At 45.0% G+C, this 9255-nt stretch overlaps 2 non-coding genes across 2 annotated transcripts; one reads left to right on the forward strand and one right to left on the reverse strand.

Annotated features, from left to right (window-relative positions):
* The first annotated feature begins 5535 nt into the window (after positions 1-5535).
* Positions 5536-5752, forward strand: LOC145338013 (small nucleolar RNA U3). Its single transcript, XR_013885438.1, has one exon. It is a non-coding gene; the product is annotated as a small nucleolar RNA U3 (small nucleolar RNA).
* A 1387-nt stretch (positions 5753-7139) lies between these two features.
* Positions 7140-7356, reverse strand: LOC145338012 (small nucleolar RNA U3). Its single transcript, XR_013885437.1, has one exon. It is a non-coding gene; the product is annotated as a small nucleolar RNA U3 (small nucleolar RNA).
* Between the last annotated feature and the right edge of the window lie 1899 nt (positions 7357-9255).

Raw genomic sequence — 9255 nt, forward strand, 5'->3', positions numbered from 1 at the left:
ACCAGAGGGGAATCAATATCCTGGGGGGTAAATTTGTGAAGGCTATGCAGGGAGGTTAAACTGATTCGGAGGGGGGGGTGGGATCCTGAGTAGAGGGGGTGAAAGTGAGGGGGGCATAGATGGGGACTGCAATGCACGGCATCATGGGGGTGGGGCAGAGCAGGGTTTGAAATGCGTGTACTTTAATGCGAGGAGTATTCGCAATAAAGTGGATGAACTTGCAGCGTGGATCAGTACCTGGGACTTTGATGTTGTGGCCATTTCAGAGACATGGATAGAGCAGGGTCAGGAATGGTTGTTGCAGGTCCCGGGGTTCAAATGCTTTAGTCGGAGTAGAGGAGGAGGTAGAAGGGGGGGTGGGGTAGCATTATTAGTCAAGGATTGTATCACAGTGTCAGAGAGGAAGTTTGATGAGGACTTGTCTGTTGAGGTAGTATGGGCGGAGATTAGAAATAGGAGAGGAGAGGTCACCCTGTTGGGAGTCTTTTATAGACCTCCTAAAAATTCTAGAGAGGTTGAGGAAAGGATTGCGGAGACGATCCTGGTTAGGAGTGAAAGTAATAGGGTAATTGTTATGGGGGATTTTAACTTTACTAATATTGATTGGAATTGCTATAGCTCTAGCTCGTTAGAGGGGTCAGTTTTTGTACAAAGCGTGCAGGAAGGTTTTTTGACTCAGTATGTAGATAGGCCAACTAGAGGTGAGGCTATATTGGATTTGGTGCTGGGTAATGAGCCAGACCAGGTGTTAGACTTGGAAGTTGGTGTGCATTTTGGTGATAGTGACCACAATTCGGTTACGTTCACCTTAGTGATGGAAAGGGATAGGCATGAACCTCGGGCCAGTAGTTTTAGCTGGGGGAAGGGTAATTATGAGGCTATTAGGAGAGAATTAGGAAGCATAGGTTGGACGAGGAGACTACAGGGTCTCGGAACGTCCGAAATGTGGAGTTTATTCAAGGAGCAGCTACTGCGAGCCCTTGATATGTATGTCCCTGTCAGGCAAGGAGGAAATGGTCGAGCAAGGGAACCGTGGTGCACTAAAAAAGTTGATTCGCTGGTTAAAAGGAAAAAGGAGGCTTATGTCCGGATGAGGCTTGAGGGCTCAGGTAGTGCACTGGAAAGCTATAGATTAGCCAGGAGGGAGTTCAGAGGAGCTAAAAGAGGACATGAGAAGACTTTGGCTGATAGGATTAAGGAGAATCCTAAAGCTTTCTTTAGATATGTTAAGAATAGAAGATTGGTTAGGGCAAGATTGGGGCCAGTCAGAGTCAGCAGTGGGAAGTTATGTGTGGAACCGGAAGAGATTGGAGAGGCATTGAACCAATATTTCTCTTCGGTGTTCACGCAGGGAGATGTAAATGTAGTTGTGGAGAACACTGGGTTACAGGGTTGTAAACTGGATAGTATTGCAGTTGATAAGGAGGTTGTGCTAGATATTCTTGAGGGTTTGAAAATAGATAAGTCCCCTGGGCCGGACGGGATTTACCCTAGGATTCTCTGGGAGGCAAGAGAGGCGATTGCAGAGCCTCTGGCTCTGATCTTCAGGTCGTCGTTGGTCACAGGTATAGTGCCAGAAGACTGGAGGATAGCGAATGTTGTCCCATTGTTTAAGAAGGGGAATAGAGACAGAAAAAGCAGATGTATGGGATTGAGGGTGATTTAATTAATTGGATCAGGAATTGGCTAGCAGATAGGAGACAGGGGATGGTGGTTGATGGAAAGTATTCGTCATGGAGTTCGGTTACGAGTGGTGTGCCTCAGGGATCTGTTTTGGGGCCACTGCTGTTTGTAATTTTTATAAATGATCTGGATGAGGGTATAGAAGGATGGATTAGTAAATTTGCTGATGACACCAAAGTCGGAGGAGTGGTAGATTGTGAGGAAGGGTGTCATAGTTTACAGAGAGACTTGGACAAGTTGCAGAGCTGGGCCGAGAGGTGGCAGATGGAGTTTAATGCGGAAAAGTGTGAAGTAATTCACTTTGGCAGGAATAACAGATATGTAGAGTATAGGGCTAACGGTAGGACTCTGAACAGTGTTGACGAACAGAGGGATCTAGGTGTATATGTGCATAGATCCCTGAAAGTTGGAAATCAAGTCGATAAGGTTGTTAGGAAGGCATACGGTGTCTTGGCGTTTATTGGTAGGGGGATTGAATTTGGGAGCCGCAGCGTCATGTTGCAACTGTACAAGACTCTGGTGCGGCCGCACTTGGAGTATTGTGTGCAGTTCTGGTCCCCACATTATAGGAAGGATGTGGAGGCATTGGGGAGGGTGCAGAGGAGGTTTACCAGGATGTTGCCTGGTATGGAGGGGAGGTCCTATGAGGAGAGACTGAGGGATTTGGGGTTGTTTTCGTTAGAAAGAAGGCGGCTAAGAGGGGACCTTATTGAAACATATAAGATGATGAGAGGTTTAGATAGGGTGGACAGTGATAGCCTTTTTCCTCGGATGGAGAAAGCTAGCACGAGGGGGCATGGCTTTAAATTAAAGGGTGGTAGTTATAGGACGGATGTCAGGGGTAGGTTCTTTACCCAGAGGGTGGTGAGCGATTCAATGCCCTGCCTGCTGCAGTTGTAAATGTGCCTAGTTTGGGGGCGTTTGAGAGATCCGTGGATAGGTTTATGCATGGAAAGGGATTGGTTTAGGTTAGAGGGTCATTGCTTTTTTAACTGGTCGGCGCAACATCGTGGGCCGAAGGGCCTGTTCTACGCTGTAATGTTCTATGTTCAATTACAAGTAAAAACCTGGTAATCAAATGTGAGACATTCTTAGTGTTAGAACATAGAACATAGAACATTGCAGCGCAGAACAGGCCCTTCGGCCCACGATGTTGCTCCGACCAGTTAAAAAAAAACAATGACCCACTAACCTAAACCAATCCCTTTTCATCCATAAACCTATGCACAGACCTCTTAAACGCCCCCAAACTAGGCGCATTTACAACTGCAGCAGGCAGGGCATTCCAATCCCTCACCACCCTCTGGGTAAAGAACCTACCCCTGACATCTGTCCTATAACTACCCCCCCTTAGTTTAAAGCCATGCCCCCTCGTGCTAGATTTTTCCATCAGAGGAAAAAGGCTATCACTATCCACCCTATCTAAACCTCTAATCATCTTATATGTTTCAATAAGATCCCCTCTTAGCCGCCTTCTTTCCAGCGAAAACAACCCCAAATCCCTCAGCCTCTCCTCATAGGATCTCCCCTCCATACCAGGCGACATCCTGGTAAACCTCCTCTGCACCCTCTCCAAAGCCTCCACATCCTTCCTGTAATGTGGGGACCAGAACTGCACACAATACTCCAAGTGCGGCCGCACCAGAGTTGTGTACAGTTGCAACATAACGCTACGGCTCCTAAATTCAATCCCCCTACCAATAAACGCCAAGACACTGTATGCCATCTTAACAACCTTATCTACTTGATTCCCAACTTTCAGGGATCTATGTACACATACACCTAGATCCCTCTGCTCCTCCACACTATTCAAAGTCTTCCCGTTAGCCCTATACTCAACACATCTGTTATTCCTACCAAAGTGAATTACCTCACATTTCTCTGCATTAAACTCCATCCGCCACCTCTCGGCCCAGCTCTGCAACCTGTCTAAGTCTTCCTGCAAACTATGACACCCTTCCTCACTATCTACCACACCTCTGACTTTGGTGTCATCAGCAAATTTACTGATCCACCCAACTATACCCTCATCCAGATCATTAATAAAAATCACAAACAGCAGTGGCCCCAACACAGATCCCTGAGGCACACCACTCGTAACCGAACTCCATGATGAATATTTACCGTCAACCACTACCCTCTGTCTCCTATCCGCTAGCCAATTCCTAATCCAGTTCCCTAGATCACCCCCAATCCCATACATCTGCATTTTGTGCAGAAGCCTACCATGGTGAACCTTATCAAACGCCTTACTAAAATCCATATACACCACGTCCACTGCCTTACCCCCATCCACCTCTTTGGTCACTTTCTCAAAAAACTCAATAAGGTTAGTAAGGCACGACCTACCTGCCACAAAACCATGCTGACTATCTCCAATCAACTCATTACTCTCCAAATAACTATAAATCCTATCCCTAATAATTTTTTCCAAAACCTTGCCCACAACAGAAGTGAGACTCACCGGTCTATAATTCCCGGGGAAGTCTCTGTTCCCCTTCTTAAACAATGGGACAACATTCGCTAACCTCCAATCATCTGGTACTATACCAGAGGCCAACAACGACCTGAAGATCAGAGCCAGAGGCTCTGCAATCACTTCTCTTGCCTCCCAGAGAATCCTGGGGTAAATCCCATCCGGACCAGGGGACTTATCTATTTTCAGACCCTCCAGAATATCTAGCACATCCTCCTTATCAACTGTAACACTGTCAATTCTACTCCCCTGCAACCCAGTGTCCTCCTCAGCTATATCCATGTCCCCCTGCGTGAACACCGAAGAGAAATATTGGTTCAATGCTTCACCAATCTCCTCCGGTTCCACACATAACTTCCCTCTGCCGTATATAACTGGCCCTAACCTTGCCCTAACCAACCTTCTGTTCTTGACATACCTATAGAACGCCTTAGGATTCTCCTTAACCCTATCAGCCAAAGTCTTCTCATGTCCTCTTTTAGCCCTTCTTAGCTCGCTCTTCAACTCCCTCCTAGCCAATCTAAAGCTCTCTAGTGCACTATCCGAGTGCTCACGTCTCATCCGAACATAAGCCTCCTTTTTCTTTTTAACCAAAAAACTGTTACTGTATGTGGCGCAGGTCTGGCCCATTCCTCACTCCTGCACTATGACAATCAGCTGAGACATTTCCCACTGTATCTGGAGACCAAAAATAAACCACGCTCGCAGGAACACAATGTATCACCTTGAGATGAAGGGGAAAAGCGTATTCCACACCATCCCAATCCTAAGAGCCCCCTTCATGTGTGTCTGCACCAAGCTGTGTGTAGATTCTGGGTACAGAAACACTCAGTGTGAGTACATACTGAGACACTATCTGTCCCCTGGGTTGTGAAGGATGGGTCTGACCCACAGTGCCATCAAACACTCCAAGTAATTGGACTGCTGTACCCCCTGTCCCTGTGACTGAAACACCTCAAAGTCCAATTTGTTCCATATAGACAATCTTTAACTACTTTTACACCATTTATACAGACCATTGGAAAATATCTGTGATGTTGCTTTGAGTGTGTTGAAGTATCTCGGAGTGTAACATGATATACCTAAAGAACCTAAAGATTATCGCACTTTGGTATTTATGAATAAATATAACTCGCAAAAACAAAAACTTTTGATGGTGGATTGAATATATTATGGAAATGAGAGTTTACAAATCTGATGGTTTCAATGTTCCATTTGGAAAAATAATCTGTTTTTCTATATTTAATTTGGTGTATAATTGTAGAGGAATTAATTAGCAAAAATGTAAATAACAGAATCGATAAATGAGAGATGCAGCCCGTGAGCGTGATGTGTATCTGTGGTATTGGCAGCTGAGTTTCTGAGTGTTTGTCAGTGAGATTATACTCTTAGGGATCATTTCTATAGTGTTTTATTAGAGAAATGTGTTTCTAAAGTATGTGGTCTCCCAATCCATGAGGAGGATTTCTAGTGTTCTCCTCTGAGCAGGAAGCTGGTACTGAGTGTTACTTTTAGTAACTGCTCAGTGTCATTGATGAGTGTTCCTTCTCTCTCTTGTATAGAGGTGGAGGAAGGGAACACAGTCTGAGTGGATTGTCTATAAAATTAACAAAAGGAGAAGTTTGATTTGGAGTTGTGTGTATGGAATGTTACAGTGCAGAAAGAGTTGTGTCTGTGCACCTTCTGAAACACGTGTCCCTTTTAATTGTGTTTTCCCACACCTTGTATGCTGAGGTCTTTCAAATACTGATCTTAATTCTTAAGTGTAGAAGGTTCCGATTTGATTTGATTTATTATTGTCACATGTACTAGTATACAGTGAAAAGTATTGTTTCTTGTGCTTTATACAGACAAAGCATACCGTTCATAGAGAAGGAAACCAGAGGGTGCAGAATGTAGTGTTACAGTCATAGCGAGGGTGTCGAGAAAGACCAACTTAGTGCGAGGTAGGTCCATTCAAAAGTCCGACAGCAGCAGGGAAGAAACTGTTCTTGAGTTGGTCGGTACATGACCTCAAACTTTTGTATCTTTTTCCTGACAGAAGATGGAAGAGAGAATGTCCAGGGTCATGGGGTCCTTAAATAGTATTATACCGTGAAGAATATTGTTTCCTGTGTGTTATAGAGACAAAGCATACCGTTCATAGAGAGGAAAGGAGAGGTTACAGAATGTAGTGTTACAGTCACAACTAGCATGTAAAGATCAACTTAATATGAGGGAGGTCCATTGTGTGTGACTTCAGACTTTTGTATCTTTTTCCCAGTGGAACAAGGTGGAAGAGAGAATGTCCAGGGTGTATGTTGTCCTTGATTATCCCGGCTGCTTTTCTGAAGCAGTGGGAAGTGTAGACAGAGTTAATGGATGGGAGGCTGGTTTGCAGAATGGACTGAGCTACATTCACAACTCTTTGTAGTTCCTTGCGGTTTTGGACAGAGCAGGAGCCCAGACCGAGCTGTGATACAACCAGAAAGGATGCTTTCTACAGTGCACCTGTAAAAGCTGGTGAGAATCACAGCGGACATGGCAAATTTCCTTAGCCTCCTGAGAAAGTAGAGGCATTGGTGGGGCTTTCTTAACCATGGCAACGGTGTGAAGCGACTGGATAGTGAAAATGTATTTCCTCTAATCCTCTCTACATTTCCTGCTACTTACCCTAAATCTATGTCCCCTGTTTACTAAAGGGAAAAGTTCCTTCCTGTCCACCCAATCTACCTCCCTCAGACTTTTGTACACCTTAATCTTGTCGACCATAACCACTCAACCATGGATCCCAAACACAATAGCAGCACGGTGGTTAGCACTGATCAGAGTTTGATCCACCCACTGTTAACCAGGATTTCCATTCTGTATACCCACTGCCACCAACAGTACGTGTCACACCACAGCAGCCCCCACTGGCACAGATAGACTGAAAATGAAGACCAGAGTTCACATTGTGAATGCCCCCAACAAAACAACTTCCACAAAATTTTATAGACAATCCACTCAGACTGTGCTCCCTTCCTCCACCTCTCTACAAGAGAGAGAAGGAACACTCATCAATGACACTGAGCAGTTACTAAAAGTAACACTCAGTACCAGCTTCCTGCTCAGAAGAGAACACTAGAAATCCTCCTCATGGATTGGGAGACCACACACTGTAGAAACACATTTCTCTAATAAAACACTATAGAAATGATCCCTAAGAGTATAATCTCACTGACAAACACACAGAAACTCAGCTGCCAATACCACAGATACACATCACGCTCACAGGCTGCATCTCTCAATTATCGATTCTGTTATTTACATTTTTGTAATTAATTCCTCTACAATTATACACCAAATTAAATATAGAAGAACAGATTATTTTTCCAAATGGAACATTGAAACCATCAGATTTGTTCAGTCTGATTTGCCTAATACATTCAATCCACCATCAAAAATTAACATATGTGTCACTCACAACACAGACTGTATCATTGTCTAACTCTTCATAAAACACAGCAACTAACTCCCTGTCAGTGTGAATCAGACTGTAAACTTGGTGTTATATATCACACTGAAATGAGTTTGATCTCAGACTGAGAGCCTGCCTGTTATGGGGTGATGCACATCTTCACGTATAAGATAATGAATGGGATGGATAGGATAGAGGTGGAGAGACTCTTCCCGCTCAGAAAGGACAGTAGGATTAGGGGGCACAGCCTCAAGATAAAGGGGGGGCAGTTTAGAACGGAGTTGAGGAGGAACTTCTTCACTCAAAGGGTGGTGAATCTCTGGAATTCTCTGCCCGTTGAAGTGGTGGAGGCTGCCTCGCTAAATATTTTTAAGACGCGGGTTGATGGGATTTTGATAAGCGAGGGGATTAAGGGTTATGGGGAGAGGGCGGGAATGTGGAACTGATCCACTTCAGATCAGCCATGATCTTATTGAATGGTGGGGCAGGCTCGAGGGGCTAGATGGCCTACTCCTGCTCCTATTTCTTATGTTCACACAGCAGCTGCTGCAATCCTGGGCCTCGCTCCCCCTAAATGTTGGACATTAGCTATTTGTTCGGCAAGGGCATGATGGGATAGGGTTGAAATGAGAGCAGACATGATGTGAAGGAATGATGGGATAGGCTTGAGGGGCTGATTGGCCTCCTCCTGTGCTGATATCTGAGTCATCGACATCCGCCTGTAATCCACTGCTGTGATTGGCTTGGGATATCACACCCCACCGTGATTGGTGCCTTGATTGATTGAGGATTCCTGATTGGCTGTCAGGGGTTGTCAATCATTCCCAGTTTGAATGCAGGATGTCCCCGTGGTATAAATACAAGAGCTTGTGACAAGACAGCTCAGCTTGTTTGAGTTCTCATCCAGTGAGAACACAATGGTTTCCCAAGTCAGTCAGAACCACCACAAGGACTGTGAGGATGCTGTTCACAAGCAGCTGGAGAAGGATATGAACCAGAGTCTGCTGGATCTGCACAAACTCTCCTCTGGGAACACTGACCCTCATGGAACTCACTGATATGGGATACTGGATAAATGGGAATGGAGACATGTCTCAGGGTCTGTGAATCTAACTGGGGATTGGTAATGGAGAGAAGACAATGCTGCCCCAGTAATCCTGGGATATAAATACACTCTCCAATCACTTGGGATTGCACTATCTATTGACGAAATCCAACTAATACTTGTTGCTGTGAGATGTTAATGATTTATCCTCCTCCTCTTCCAGCTGTGTGACTTCCTGGAGACTCGCTGCTTGGATGAACAAGTGAAAATGATCACGAAGCTTGGAGATCACATCACCAACCTGAAGAGACTGGGAGTGCCTGAGAATGGCAGGGAGAGGACCTGTTTGACAGGCTCACCCTCAACTGACTGGGATTCAAATGGAAATGTCAGCTCTGCTGCACTGGAAAATAAAACATTTTTGTCTGTGTAATTCTGTAGCTGATTTTCATTATTTTGACTCCTTTAAATCCCAATCCAGCTTCCTAAAGGTGATCCAATTCCTGCCCAGGACAATGACACTGATTCAGAAACATGGGGGATTTTTTGTGTTAGAAATGTGCGGTTTCCCCCTCAGTGTGGGTGAAAGCCCCCCCATGCTGTTGGGGCATT

Source organism: Carcharhinus amblyrhynchos, unplaced genomic scaffold (genome assembly GCF_965287045.1).
Source record: "Carcharhinus amblyrhynchos unplaced genomic scaffold, sCarAmb.v2.hapA scaffold_88, whole genome shotgun sequence".
Lineage (NCBI taxonomy): Eukaryota > Metazoa > Chordata > Chondrichthyes > Carcharhiniformes > Carcharhinidae > Carcharhinus > Carcharhinus amblyrhynchos.